The sequence below is a fragment of the Aythya ferina genome, assembly GCF_964211825.1.
Source record: "Aythya ferina genome assembly, chromosome: 18".
In the NCBI taxonomy this organism is placed as follows: Eukaryota; Metazoa; Chordata; class Aves; order Anseriformes; family Anatidae; genus Aythya; species Aythya ferina.
In genome coordinates this window covers 8,634,851-8,650,040 of record NC_140317.1, presented here as the reverse complement: position 1 = coordinate 8,650,040, position 15,190 = coordinate 8,634,851, and the positions used below count along the sequence as shown (strand labels likewise).

Sequence of the window (15,190 nt, the reverse complement as noted above, 5' to 3'; positions counted from 1 at the left end):
ATCTTCCTGGAGACATGCATTCTAATAGGCAGTCATGGTCATATACTTACTTTTCTCAGTTTTCATTTGAATATATATGAATACATTTAACACCAGGCAGAGCAGGTTCAACAGGGAACTTGCAGATAGATGTGCAGCATGGAGACTTATGGAACGCATGCCATGATAAAATGGGAGCAGGTAAATTATGGGTGTTGTAGTGTATAATCTGCACTATTATCGTAATTGCTATCTGCATTATCTTTTGAATGGAGATGAAAATATTTTATATAACAGAATTAAATACCAGTGTTTGTACTATATTTAATACTTTGATACCTGATAAGTAAGTTATGCTGTAAAGAATAACTCAGGTGGAGTTTAGATCACTGCTTATAAAAGATCTGAGGTGCAACGTCTGAAGTTTGAGTGTTGCCGAGGCTTCTAGAATACTTTGTGAATGCAAGACCTTGAAATTGAATAGAAGTTAATTAAAGAGTGCTACTAATGAAATAATAGGGTTGTTATTCTCTTTTACAAAATTGTTCCAAACTATGACTCTATTCTACTATCCTGGTGTTTGTTGTGATTAAATGTCTTATGGCCAATTAGCTCCTAAGTCTTCGTGTGCCATTCTGCTATAAACTATTTCCTTGTTTGTGTACTGAAGTGGTTTTCTGCTCTGGTGCACTTGGCAGTAGTCAAAGGAGGTGTCTTTCAGTTTTCTGCTTGTGAAGACCTCTGTGCCTTCAGCTTCACAACAGGCTATTGGAGTTCACAGTTTTGGGGTCAAAAATAAGCAGCTCTACGTGTGGGATTTGCAGCTGCTGATGAACAGCATTTATCTGGCAATTTGAAGAAAACTCCCTTGCAGTTATATTTCAGTTCTTTCTAAAATGTTATTCAAATGTTAATGTATTACATTAAGGGCCTGATAACACCTCAGGGACTATCTATGGTTGCAGCCTTTCTGTATGGACAGACTCAGTCTCCTCTGTTGGGGCATTTTCCTTGTGTTCTTCCCAAGATTTCCTGACAGCACAGGTTCTTGGTGGGTGTGGAAGACTCAAGCAGGATAAAAATGGTAGTAAAAAGCATAAATCTTACTTCCTCTGCAATAGCTGGGGATGAGTTCCGTCTTCTGGCTTTGTTAGCAAGGTTCTCATGTTCATTTTGCATCAACAGGGAAGGAGAGTAAGATGGAGAGGTTAAGCATTTAATCAGCCACAACTGTCAGGAGATGTTAGCTCAAGCTCTGATGTTGTGCGTGCTTCCTCTGACACTGCCAGTGTCACTGGCATGGGTTTTACTCGTATTTTGTGCTGTTCAGATGAATACATTTCAAATTGGTCAGGTAAAGGATATGGGAGAGAAGTGTTTTACCCTCCATGTAACCATTCATTAAAGAAAAGAACAATCAAGATAAACTCATGGGAATGGGTGAGCTTATACTGTACAGGAACAGCACGGGGTCTCCTGTGTTCACAGACACCGGTGTGATCCCTGCAGTAAAGCTAGAGTACAGAGTTTCTCATGGAGTATTAAATGCATATTCTACCCTACCTTCAGACTGGAAAATACCAGTCACACATGAAAACTGTTCACATTTTATGTACCTAACTTGCTATGCCTTTATGGCTTGCAGGGCAAACTTACGTGGAGGTCATGAAGCAAGTGGAGAGGATCTCATGCCTGGTTTCCTCGGCTCTGTCATGTACAGACCCAGCTATTTCCATTGCCCTGACATGGATGGGATGAATGGTGATCTTTGGTTAGTGTGTGCGTCACCCTGAGTGGTGAAGAACTTCTGGAGAAGGAAGGGGAGGTGTTGGTTAAACCATGTACCCCAGGAGTTGTGTACTTGTGTTTTGGTGTCCGGTTAACAAGACAGGGAAGTAGGAAAAAACTTGGAGGACCACAAGCAGAAATGTTAAGAAAAACAAAGAGAAGGCATCCTGCTGTGATGATTGAAGTCGTCCCTTTTTCTTCATAATCTGCTCTGCAAGGAGCAGTCCTTCTGCTATGACTATTAGAGATGCTGCATGTTATCAGACCCACTGCCTGGAGCTCTTGGGACAAAGAGGTTTGTCTGTCTCACTAGTTACGGTCTGTTCTACTAGCGGTTGCTGGTGCGTGCTTGTGATAAAGCTCTTTGTATGCAAACAAAAAGCATGTTACGCTTTGATTCACAGGATATTAAATCTCATGTGGGCTCAAAGGAGCAATTTGCTGTGTGGCACAGAATGACCTGTCCAGCTGTAGTTGGTGACCTTTATCCAAATGCAAAACCTCCTTACAAACATCTGCCTTAAATGAGGAAGATTTCTTGAAAACTAATGTTGAATACTTCAATCTGGGGAACTGTAATGCATTTTGATTAAATGAGAACAGTTCCTGTAAAGTTTTGGGAACATTTCATTACCATATCACAACCTACAGTGGAAAGCAGTAGGAGTTGTTCAGCTTTGGTCACTTTTGGATTTCCTTCCCAGTTAAGGAAGCATGGATGCAGCACGCCCTGGATTTGGTGCACAGGTCTCCAAGGGCTTACCTGGTTACTGAAGTTTAATGAGTGTATAAATGTCATCCAACAGTTGGATTCCGAAGGGCAAGTAAAAAGCTTGAGTGGTATATAAACAACGAAAGCTGGATCCAAAGCTCATTGAAGTCAGCAGGGGTTTCCTAATTAGGCTTTGATAGACACTAGTTCTATCACCTACTGATTTGGACATGTGTATGTGTGTCTGTTATTTCCCCAATCTATGTGTGTCACACTAAAGACAGGAGACTATCCCGTGTGCTTCTAGTATAATATATGTATTTTTTATATATAATATATAATAATTTTACATATTTCACAACATTATGTATTCTGAAATAAACTGAATACCTCATTTGGCAAATAAAGAACTTCATAATGTTTTTCAACAAAGGTGCTAAATACCAAGTAGTTACTTCCATGTAAGCTCAAGTAAATGAGATTTTTTGCCTGAAGATTTGAATGACCTGAATCATCCAAATGCATGTTTAGGGGTTTCATGTTTTGTCAGTAGTTTGTTAGTCTATAGCTACATGTGAACCTCTTTGCTAGGCTAAGCAGTTCCTACCCGCAGGTGTTCATCCCTGCTTTTCATAGAGGGGCAGTGCAGGTTAACGTGTAGGGCCTTGGAGCAACTGGGTGGGCAGGGCAGCTGCTGCTCAAGCTGTTGTGGGCAGCAGTGATGTCTAACTGCAGTCTTGTTTCTTTTGGATTGTTCTCTTACAAAATAATTACCAAATGGGTAATATAATTCTCACCTTCACACTTTTTTTTTTTTTTAAGTGATCACTGCAAACATAGGAGGATGCATTTGGAATGCTTCAGACTTTTTGTCTAGTGTGCCTTTTTCCTTAGGCTTGTTTTCCTTCTAAAGAAAGATGAATTGTTGAATATATTTACATGCCGTTGTGCTTGCAATTATATATTCGCAGATTTTTTTTGTCTGTACACAACTAGTTGGGCGTAGATACCCATTTTTAATAAGAAAGTGGCAAGATTCCAAGACATTGTTTTCTGATTTTCTGTTTATTAAAAATAATAATAAAAAAAAAGTGTCATTCTCCCTAAGGAATTACAAACAGAGATGAGGCAGATTGAGGGCAAGCATTTGGTAACAAACAACTTCTGAATAATTTCATTTCAGATGCTCAGTGATGACTTTGAAAACTTTGCAGGTAAAACACAAACTTTTCAAGTAAAACCAAAACACATCAGATGAACAATTCCCTGTGTGTGCATGTTCATTTTGTTACTTCTGCTTTGTTACTGTTTGACAAGAAAAATCTCAAATCATTCTGATACCCTGTTCATGCAGAAAACTTCGACAGTTGAATGTATTTCTTTTTTTAAATCAGACTTTATTTTGTTAATTAAATCTCAGATCTTGTGCAATGGTTTCTCTTGGTTTTATGAGAGGATGGTAGCATTCAGATATTTGGAGAGAAGGCTTGAGAACGAGATAAGCCCTAGAATATTGAGTCTCTTGTTCTCATTGTTATCCCACACAGCTTTGAAAGAAACTTTGGCAAAGTTCTATGTGTATCTGAAATTTTATAAGGTGTTTAAATAGCTAACTAAAGCTTCTTCCATGATGCTGGTCAAATTGGGAATAAAAGATGTCTTTTTCAAGTCTAAAAACTTGCATAAGAAGTGAATTCTCGAGTCTTCTTACCACCTCTTAGAACTAGCTTCAACATTTCATTCCCTGTTACCCTCTCCCTCTTCAATGCAGGGTCCTTTGTTTTAGTGAGACTGGTGGAAGGAAGCTGTCCGGAGCTGGTCTTGCCCGTTGCATCTGGCTGATCTCCCGTAAGCTTTGTACATTGGAACATTGTGTATCTTCTGTGGAGGAGCAGGATGAAATAAACTGCCTTGCAGAGCACGTCCAGAGGTAGTCAGCAGGCTCCTGATCCTGTTACAGGAGCAGCAGCCATGTGGCTGTTGAATAGTTCTGTCCATTAGGCCTTACTGTTTTGGTTGTGCAGATGTAGTCAGTGTTCTGAACTCTCTGTCCTGAAGTTATCATAATCTTGTTTCCTACTGCAGACTTCAGTAGAGTATAAAGTATTTCTAAATTGGCTAATCTTTGGCCAAAGTTGTCTTGGAAACCCATGCAGATCTTCTAGTGGTTTCTAACAGTCCCAGCTGTTGCTTCCCCTGTTAATATCCCATAGCTCCTTCAGGCCAGTGTCAGCTGGTAAGATATTTTGCTCGTTAGTGTTGAATTCTGAGTCCTAAAGCAGGTAATTTTTTCTTTTTTCCCTCTCAGCACATCGTGCTCATCTCCTGGATGTTGTAGTGGAGTTAAAGCAGCATTCATAACTCATCTCTCATTGCTTTGAAGAAGCAGATATAATCATAGCAGAATCAAAAAATGAATGTTAAAACGGAGGCAAAAGGGTGAAATATATTACACTGATGACATTATGGCAACATAATGAAGAAACTGAAAGGCACAAAATGAGATCTTATATTTTCCTTAAGTTTAGTAAACCCATTCTTTTGAGCTTTATGGATGTGATGAACATCAATAAGATTGATTAAAAAAGGCTGTAGAATGTTAAAATTATACCACGTTGCTTGCAGCTCCAATATTATTCATGCTTACAATGGGCCATTATCTATACACTGTTCTTTACAGGAAAAATAATAAATTAATTGCTTTCCACTGTTTTTACCTTGCCTAAAGCTTGTCAACAACTTGTCTTTAAAGATTGCTGCAATTACCATTTGCATAGTAAAATCCGCTTCTTCAGCCGGGCAGAATCTTTGCCATAAGCCTTGTTTCTTCTGAATAATTTGCTCTGCTTGCTTACAGCACACAACCTGCTGCAGTTTGATAGGAGCTGTAGGAAAGCGAGTACCACAAGTGGCAAGGTACCAGGGACCACCTCTCGGGGGTGGCAGGGGCTGGAGGGGCAAGGACAACTGAGCTGTTCCAGCTGAAGTGTTTAGAAGCCTTGCTGTTACCATTATAACAGAAACCAAACCAAAATCTATGGCAGCTGCGGGTCATGTGGCACTTCTGTGTTTTGGAGGAAGTTTGATTATTTAAGCCTTAAACCTCCTACTCCCATCTATGGGCTGCAAGGAGCTTGCACAGGGAACGAGTTCCCCTTGACTATGTACCAGAAAAGGAAAATCTGTTTTCCTTCCAACACATTTCTTCATCTAAAAGAATAATGAGAAGGACTAGAGATGATGTAAGGTTGATTTGAAGAGAAGCAAAGCTGAGGAGGAGTGGTCAGGCTGTATTTATGTCTATTTAACTTAACAATAGGGTTGTGTTTCTCGGAGGAGAACGTTCACATGAGGCAAATGTAAGGGGATTAAAAAGGGAATTTAATCTTTCATCAATTTCTCTGTGGAGCTGAAAATGTTTGGGTAATTAAACTGTTTACCTATGTTTTGTGTGCCTGCTGTTACAGCTGGATGTTGTCACCCTCATTTTTTCAATGGTATAATTTACTGCATTAGCAACTTGCTGAGACTTGCAGCAAACACATCTACCCTTGGAATGAGAGGTCTTTTTGTACTCCGTGCACAGGCTTCAGGAAGCCTGTGAGGGAGAAGGATCATTTTGTTTCATATAATATGTACATTTTTAAATTATTTGTTCCAAGTTGTGACTGGGAAGGCAGGAGGAACGCCTCTCCTTTCAGATGATGAAGGGATACCTGGGCAAGTGAAGAGCTGTAGGGAAGGCAGCCAAGGCATTTCTCAGAAACCTGTTCCTGCTACTCTGAGTGCCTGACTAGATACCCTGTAAACTAAAAAAGGACCGTGTCTTATTTGCATCATGTGCATGCCTCATAATTTCCTAAGGTTAACTTGGGTAGTATCTTTTCTGAACAGGAGGCTGTTGTGCTCCTTCCACTGCTTTTTGCATAGTGGTGTCGGGAGGGAAGGCAGCCCAGCCCCAGTGGGAAGGAGCCTTAGCAGGCACAGGTGAGTAGGGCCTCCTGCAGCTCCCACAGGGCTTCACCCCATTCATAACCCAACTATTCCCTTAGTATTTGTCACTCTGTACCGCCACCTCTTTCTCCAGTTCTGTTTCACTTAGCCTTTGCAGTTGTTTTTTTTTTTTTAAACATTTCTTTACCTGATGTTTAATAACTCCTTTCTGCACCTAAGAAAAAGAGCTGATGCTTGTCCAAGTCTCTTTGTGTAATATATATATTTTTTGTCTTTATAAGAGAAGGTCTTCAGGGCAGGAATACTTCCCTACCCTGGGTGCCTAGCATAATGGATTCTATTTATGACTGGCCCTTTACATACGACTAATGGGCTTAATTAACAATATTATTTGACTTGAAAAATCAATTGAAAATTAACCCTTAACACTCTGAAAACTCAAAATTAATTTCAAGAGCTGCTATTTTCGAAGGAGTCCTCTGCTTTCTGCTGAAGAAAAGCACCTTTGGAACATACCTTTCTCCTTTCCATCTTCTCTAGTAGAAATAGAATCACTCACTTAGCATGTAAATGCCATAAGACACTTTCTTTTCTGTTTGTGTTAATGGCTTTCACAAGATTTATACACAGAAGCAGACACGAAAACCACTGTTTCACACTTAACTTGCTTTCATGTGCCTCCTGATGCTTTTTGGGAAAGAGTGCCAAAGACTGCCAGTGAAATTAAACTTTTAGAAGCAGGCATAAATAAATGAGACTTCTCACCTATGGAAACATGGCTGTGAACATGTATGGCTTCTTTGTGAATGGAACAGCATCTAGAAAGCTAGCAAGGCAGAGTGATGTGAGTCAGACCAATATATTTACTGAAGCTGGGCAGGGTAAGAAATGTATTAATGCACAGTAAATATCTGTATGTATTTAAGTTCCTTGAATAATCCCCGAGGAACAGTAGTGCTGAGACACAATGCCACACCAGTCTCTGCCCTGGGCTAAGGAAGAAGAAGGAAGGAAGCATGGGACCCTGAACAGTTTATACAAAACCTGAAAACCAAACCAAAATAGCCCAGCAGATTCACAGTGAGCATCCTGGGCAAAGACAAGCCTGAGCCAACCAAATTCCTTTTTATCCTGATATGATGAGATACTTGCTAGGTGGCTTTGCAGATATCTCCTCTAGGCTGTGGCTGCTATTCCCAGCAGGACTGCTAATGCGATATCACACTGAGAGATGCCCGCGCAGCACCGTACAGGGGCCTTGAAATGCTTGAAATACGAACCAGGACTTGCTGGTACGGTGTCTGATCTTGATACAGTTTGAACCGGTAGCTTTTTTAAAATTATTTTATTTTTTGCATTACATTTATATTAAGAAGGGAAATTCGTGTTTTTTGCTATTAAAAGCTTGTATGTATTTTTCATGTGGAGGCAGACTTGATTTCAGCACTTATTTACTAACCTCAAAGTGTTTTTTTAGTCTGTTTCTGTGTTACTGTGTATGTTATTCTACATTATTTTCTCCCTACCAACAATCATACAGAAAACAGTTCAATTATTCATTTCAACAGACTTTGCAAAGTAAGAAACAAAGAAAAACTTCTATGGAGTATACTCTATTTTTTTTTTTTTTAATTAAATATACTTTTAAGTTGCTCCTGACAAAACAGAAGCAAAACCTACCAAACAGTGGCTGAAACTTGAAGCCCAGTCTGTTTCTATTGTTAAATTGAAAAATACTCGGTAACTTCTAAAACTTGTGAGAAAAGCTGTCTTTTCAACTGCAGCCAGCTCTGAGCCAGCTGTGCTCCACCGTGGGCAATGCCATGCTGATTTTATTCCTCGTGTTTTGGAAGGTAGGAGTCAATGAGATATGCAGGCTTTAAACAACACCATGTGGTAGCATAGTACAAAGATACTAATTAAGGTAAAATGATTCTGGTAGAGATCATGCAGGCACATAAAAGGGAGTAGTCCTGGGGAAATAGAAGAGTTTATGAATACTTATTTGGATTTATTGCATCTACAAAACACATTAGAACCCTAAAAAATGCCATACCTATAAAACTGAATGAGCAAACAAACTGTATACAAAGGTACTTAAGGTTGCTGAGGGCCACCTTCTTGAAAGAGAGAAAATAGGAGGAAAGAATTATATGTTCTTTCATGCTGCAGTGGTGCTGACAGTCATTTATGTGAGACTCTGAAAGCTTTTATTCCTCCTTGCATGTCGTATCAATACTCATCCAAGCTTCTGCACCTCATCCTCAGCTCAGGAGCCTTGTTGCAGCATTTATTTTATTTTATTTTATTTTATTTTATTTTATTTTATTTTATTTTATTTTATTTTATTTTATTTTATTTTATTTTATTTTATTTTTTTACTACTTTGGGGAAGCTACTTCACCTTTATGTCAATGAGGATATTGCTAGGGGTTTGTTCAGCAGCTGATCTGTGCAAAAGCTCAGCAGCTCAATTATTTATGCTCCCTTTTAAGGGAGATGATCAAAGTAGTAGATGGGGAGCCGGGAGTGCACCAAACCAAGGAGGAAGCAAGTGAAGGTGGACAGGAGCACAAGAAAATTTCCTTTTCTTCCTTCAGTCTGATCAGAGTGTAAGGAAGAATCAGGCTGGAAAGCAGCTGGTTGCGATGGGAAGCTCTGGCTGGTGACGATGACAGAGCCTTGTAATGAGAGGGCTCACGGCTCTCTTGTGTCCATGTATCCCTGAAACCTTCTGTGCTGGGAATGAAAGGGGAAAGGAGATGCCGGTATGGTACAGGAATATAATTACCTACTGTAAGCCCTATTTTCACTTCTCCCAGTGTTGGTTTTGTTATACAGAAGTGTGAGTATAGGCTGCATTATGTATTTGTGTCAGGGTAAAATCTGAACTTTAGGAGCTCGTTAGCTTGTGCCAGTTCTCTCTGTTCATGGCTTTTGAGGACCAAGAGGACCACCGTGTTCATCCTGTCTGCAGTCCTGCAGGTGATAGGTTTCATGCAGCAATTCTTGGAACCAGCCAGTTACTTCCAGCACAAGTGAACTGTAATTTCGTAGCTTCTGCAAGAGCTGTTGCCAAATTTAACTACAGCATTTTACAGATGAAGGATAAACTTCTTCATGAAGCACTTCTTCCCTAACAGTACAAAACCTTTGAAAACAAACCATATGTGCCATGCTGTGCAATTATTATAAACAAACAAAGCCCAACAACAACAAACAAACAAAAACCATACCAACCTGTTTAGAAATGTCTGTTGTATTTTTTGGGCGTAACCCATGACGAATCAAGAGTTCAATTCTTTCAGATCTGGTGACATCTAAGCTTTGGACTGGAGAGTTCTGATATACTTGGGCTCTTCTAATGCCTCTAGAAACTGTTTTTTGCAAGTACTGCAAACTGTTGGCATTTCTGGGCTTCAGCAGGTCTATTTCCTCATTAGTGTGTTTTGGTTTTCCTTTTGTTTTGGATTACATTTCAAATCTACACATCTGATATAGTTTCTTATCTGTTTTGTAGGTGGCAGCTATTTAATTCAGGAGAAAACTGTCTGCTCTGGAACTCTGCAGCTCAGTTACTAGTTGTTTCTAATAGAGATGTTATAGGAATTGATACCTACTGCTTTCTCTAATGATTCTACAATTCAAATTGCATGTAAAATATTTTTACTTTACTATGAAAAGTATTGCCTCCTTCCTACACTAAATCGTATTGCTACCTGAAACTTAACATTCTCTTATTAAATGCTGGAGCGTTTCAGATGTTTCATATATTGGCTTCCTGAAGAAATGAGCCCTCTATAGTTTTAGTGTTCTCTCCTGCATTCAAATGCTTTCCCATATTTTATAGTAACTTTGAAGCATTGTTTAAACTAATCCCTCTGCATAAATTGCAAACCATGAATATTTCACCATGAGGAAAATAGTCAAGTAGATCTTTAAAGGGGGAATATGAAGATGGGCTGGGATGAGAATGAGCAATAAAAGCTTTTCTGTCTAATGAACATCTAAGCTTTCTGAAAATATTTTTCTCAGAGCAGAGATGTAAAGTTCAAACCTTTGAATGATTTGTGAACTGAATCTAAAAACAGTATGCACTAGGTTAATCAAAATTCATTTAGATATTGACATTTTATACTTGGAACAAAGATTAAAAATACCCTACAATTTTGAAGTCCAAATGAAGAAATGTGTTGCTATTTGTCAATGCATGACTTTCCAGCAACTTTGTTTTTCTGCTTTTTTCTTCTAGAGCAGAAAATTCATCAGAACAATTAAAAAAATAAATCATAAAACTGCTTTCACAAAATGATTAGCAAATAAGCATCTATTAATAATTCCTTAAAAATGAGAGTATCTCTGGCTGAGATCCTTCGGAAAATGATGCAAAACCATTTGGCCGGTAACTAAGAAGTTTGGATGTTTGGTAATGTTTTGATGTTAGCTGCTACAATGTATGCATAGTTCTTTGCCTAACCAAGTAATTTTCTGTAGTCAGTCACGTGAATACTACCAAATATCAGACGAGATCTTTACAGAATCAATGTAATATTACACGGGGAATTGCTTCAGCCAGGAAGAATCTCTCCTGAAGAGTGAACCTTGCTGGAGGAATTGCTGATGCCTCCCCCTTCCCAGCAGCAATATATGGCACTCAATTTAGCATAGGAATCAGCTCATCAAATCACTTAGGAAGACAGGTGCTTATGTGCTGCTGAATAGAAGCTCTTGTCATTGCCTTTTCTTCCTTCATCTTCATGCAGAGAAGCAGAAAGGAATTTCACCGTTTCCCAGGAATGCTGCAGCTGATGCCAATGCAAGGAGCCTTGTTATTAGGGTGATTGCCTGTCAAGTGCGCTCACTCTCAAGCTGCAATGACCCGATGCTAAACACTTCAAGCATCCAATGTCTGGCATGCAATTATTTATTTGTACGCTACATTCCTACCATGTGTTTCAATCAATATTTTACTGAATCAGAGGCATTGTCCAAAAAGCTGAAAGCTATACGTTTTGTGTTAATTGACAACGTAATGTCTGAATTTAGAAATACCTGGCATGAAGAAAATGTAAACCAGGATGATTGTGTGATTAAATAGTTGACTTTTATATTGTATATTAGTCATGCCATCATCCAATTAAAAGGATAATGGAAACAATAGTGATTTTTAATTTTTAAACCAGTGTGGGCTGCATTAAGGGGATTATGAAGCTTTATTAAGTAATTTGCATAATGTAATGATCGAGAATAGAATCTGAGTCAAAGCTGAGCTGCACATGGTAAATTAGGCAACTTTTAATTTCTCCTTGAGATAACTTCGGACAACAAATTTTCAATATAAAATGCAACGGGAGCGTCTCCAAGTTGCAAAGATGTTTGCAGAGCATGGTTGTCATTAGTGCTCTTCCATGAATTCCTTTCAGGCCAGGCTTTGACTTTAGCATGTGAGTATTGAGGTCAGGACGGCTGGCTGTGGGTTGTGTGCTTTACTCTACTGGACTCTTTCTTCCGCTGAGGCTGATCTAAATAATTGTGGCTCCTCAATGTCAACAGCTGCCCTTTATCTGCTGCAGCCTGCTCTATGCAACTGTTGCTTACTACCATTAGTGAGCCTTATTCTCGTAATTAACCTGGTGATCTTCTGCGAGATGGATAAAAATATAGCAGTGTGGCCTCTGATGCCATTGGCAAAGGTCAAAGGAGTTGAATGTGGATGTTTGCCTATGTGACCGAAGAGCATCAGGCACAATTCAATGAAATCTGAAGCACCATGGGAGAGGTGTTGCATCTCTCTCCCATCTCCTTCAACATTGACAATAACCACTGCTCAGTCTATTCAGTTTAGTTCTGTTCCTTACCAGACAGGGTATTTCAGGTATTAGGTTGTTAGTGCAGTGGAGCTGACGTTTTTATAGCAAGGCTTTTCGGTCTTGCTTGTATGAAAGTCTCAGCCCTCACATAAATCTTGTCAAAGGCAAAATGTTTTATATGTTGCATAAAATAGCTGCACATCTGCTGTTTTTAATGTTTGCACATTCAGAACTCGTTTTTTTGAAGGAAAAAAAAAAGAAGAAAGAATTACATTTTGTAATCCAACATTTTAGATGTCCTTATTGTTCTATAACTCTTTAAAATTGTCTGATATTTTTATTCTGAAATTTCCTGATCATTATATCGTGTCACAGGGATCATGAGTGAAACTGACTGGCAAGGGCCAGATTTATACCGGTACATTAATTACCTAGATTAAACGATCCCAGTGCTCAACTGTATCACAAAAGAGAGAAACAAGCCTCTTCGTTTTTAACAGGAAATCCCTTAATGCAGCAATAGATTTATAGCTTAGCTTCTCCAAATTCATCACTCAGAGTTTTGGTGGTTTAACACAAAGATGGTCACTCTGGGGATACCTGGCTGGAGGAGGGTCTGAAATAGTACTCCTGGAAGGGGATGATTTAAATGGCTTCCTCAAGTTGCAGGGGAGGCATTTGTAAAGAAGCCCTAATGATATCTAAAACTAATTGAAATGTAAAGCTGTTTTTCCTGATATCCCATTGCATTTGACAGTCTCTTTCCTCCTTCATTATTATATGTGAATATAAGGAAGAAAAAGAATGGGCTACCGGTCCGATTTTTTTATTTAATTTCTGAGGCTGATACTGCATATTTGTCAGTGTAGAAATGCTAGTACTATAAAGAAGATACAAACTGCCTGAGCTTATCTGTACAAACAGATACAGAAATAGAAATGTTCTCTTTCCATGGAGCTCTGTTGGATGGTAGGATGCATTTTGCAGAACCCTGGCTTTCAGAGCAGTGATACCACCTCCTTCCCTGCTCTCACCAGCAGCTGATAGCTGTAACTTGGAGGTGTCAAAGGACAGGGACATGGGGATCAGTGTCCTCTGTGGTTTGTTCACAACTCAGAAGACTGAGAAGTTCTGAGTAGCCCAGTATTTTAAAGCGTATAATAAGTGAACTGTTCAGCGCTATGGGAAAAAAAAAAAAAGAGCATGCCTGGATGTGTCCTATTACAGATATAGAAAGCAGGTGAGAAATGACCATTACAGTCTAAAAATAAAGCATTGCCTGAACATGGCAAGAGCCACGTTAGAGGAAGATGTCTGCAGAATAAGCTATGTGTGATTTTTGTGCACAAAGACCTTGATTCTGGCTGCAATGGCACTGACTTGCAGGGATTTCACAACATGAGGTGTTGGGGGAAAAATGGGGAAAATCAAACAGGTAAAGTTATAATGGGGATGTAAAATGGATGCAGCCTTGAGGAGAAGGTAGCAGATCTTTGTTGTATAATTCCATCAACAAGCTGCAAGTCTGACTGGGACTGGTGGTATAGTTGGTTCACAGCTCACTGAACCTTATGTGTGTAGTTAGTTATTTGAGAGAGTGAGGCAGTAAGAGAAAAGATGCCCAAATGTGGGCTGTGCTCTGGGTCACCCTGGGGAAGGAGGGAAGAAAAGCTCTGGGGAAAGGCGAGGAGAGGCAGCAACAAAAATTCTGGTTCCCAAAATGATACTGCCTGGGACTTTCTTTTCCCAGACAGTGGGCATAGCTGGCTGTTGAGTGATGGATGTCCTGGGAATTTGGTTCATTGCTGTTGTGATGTGAATAGAGTAGTTCAGTTGGAGGGACCAACAAAGATCCTTGAGTCTGACTGCCTGATCACCTCAGAGCTAAACAAAAGTTGAAACATATTAAGGGCATTATCCAAGTGCCTCTTGCACATTTACAGGTATGGGGCATAAAACACTTCACAAGGAAGCCTATTGCAGTGTTTGACCACACTCTTGATCTAGAAGCTTTTCCTGATGCCCAGTGTGGACAGCTGCTGTCCCCTGGTGCTGTGTTGTGCCATTCCCACATGTTCTGGCCATGGTTACTAGGGAGAAGAGGTCGGTGCCTCCCTCTCCGCTTCTCCTCCTCGGAGAGCTGTGGGAAGCAATGAGGGCCCTTCTTAGCTTCATTTTCTCCCAACTAGACCATTCAAGTGTCCTCAGCCTCCCCTCATAGGACCTGCCTCCCAGAAGGAACGCATTTGCACTCAGCTCTGTGTTAGCCAGGCATGGGCTGGAGTTTTATGCTTTCCTTTTAATCTTGTTCCAGCCTGGCATCAGTTTCAGAGTGAAGAATTGAGGACACCAGGGACTGCAGACAGTTTTGAATAGCCTTGACCTGATTCGCCTCATCCTTAGAAAAATACAGATATCACCCAGGGCACTGAAAATTTCAAATCAATGATTTCAAAGTCACATCAACTCCTAGTGACTTCAAAGGAAATGGGACTTGACTGCTTTTACTCCTCATCCTAAGAGTACATATTGGATTTCTCATACCACTCTCTTCTGCTCCCAAAGCTGATAAAGCAGTGGTGCCATATAGTGCTTCTCTTCATAACTGCTAGCCCCACAGCAGTGCCATACAGCGCTCCTCTTCATACCTGCTAGCCCCACAGCAGGGCAGCAGGTGGTTTGTGAGCAGTAGGGGAATCGGGCAGGGTTCGATCTTAGAAACAGTCATGTTGGAGGCACAGCAAGTGGATGACTTCCCACAATGAAACATTTGGGCAATCCATTGCCATCTGTCTTTATTTTGCAAACCCACTCAATTGGCCAACACATTCAAAATATCACCGCAATGTATTTCTCAACGAGAATCTAAAAAAAAAAAAAAAAGATATAAACCTGATAAAATTACCTATATGTTTTTTTCCCTGTTCAAATTTCTTGACGTTCACAT

General features: G+C 39.8%; 2 long non-coding RNA genes across 3 annotated transcripts in view; one reads left to right on the top strand and one right to left on the bottom strand.

Annotated features, from left to right (window-relative positions):
• The window catches only part of LOC311420890, a 114,138-nt gene that overhangs the window by 32,804 nt on the left and 66,144 nt on the right, over positions 1 to 15,190 (top strand). The gene's annotated exons all lie outside the window — the stretch shown is intronic.
• Positions 3,510 to 5,450, bottom strand: LOC311421127. The gene is made up of 2 exons (XR_014684711.1): positions 5,246 to 5,450; positions 3,510 to 4,854 (listed from the first exon to the last, which is right to left on the bottom strand). It is a non-coding gene; the product is annotated as an uncharacterized lncRNA (long non-coding RNA).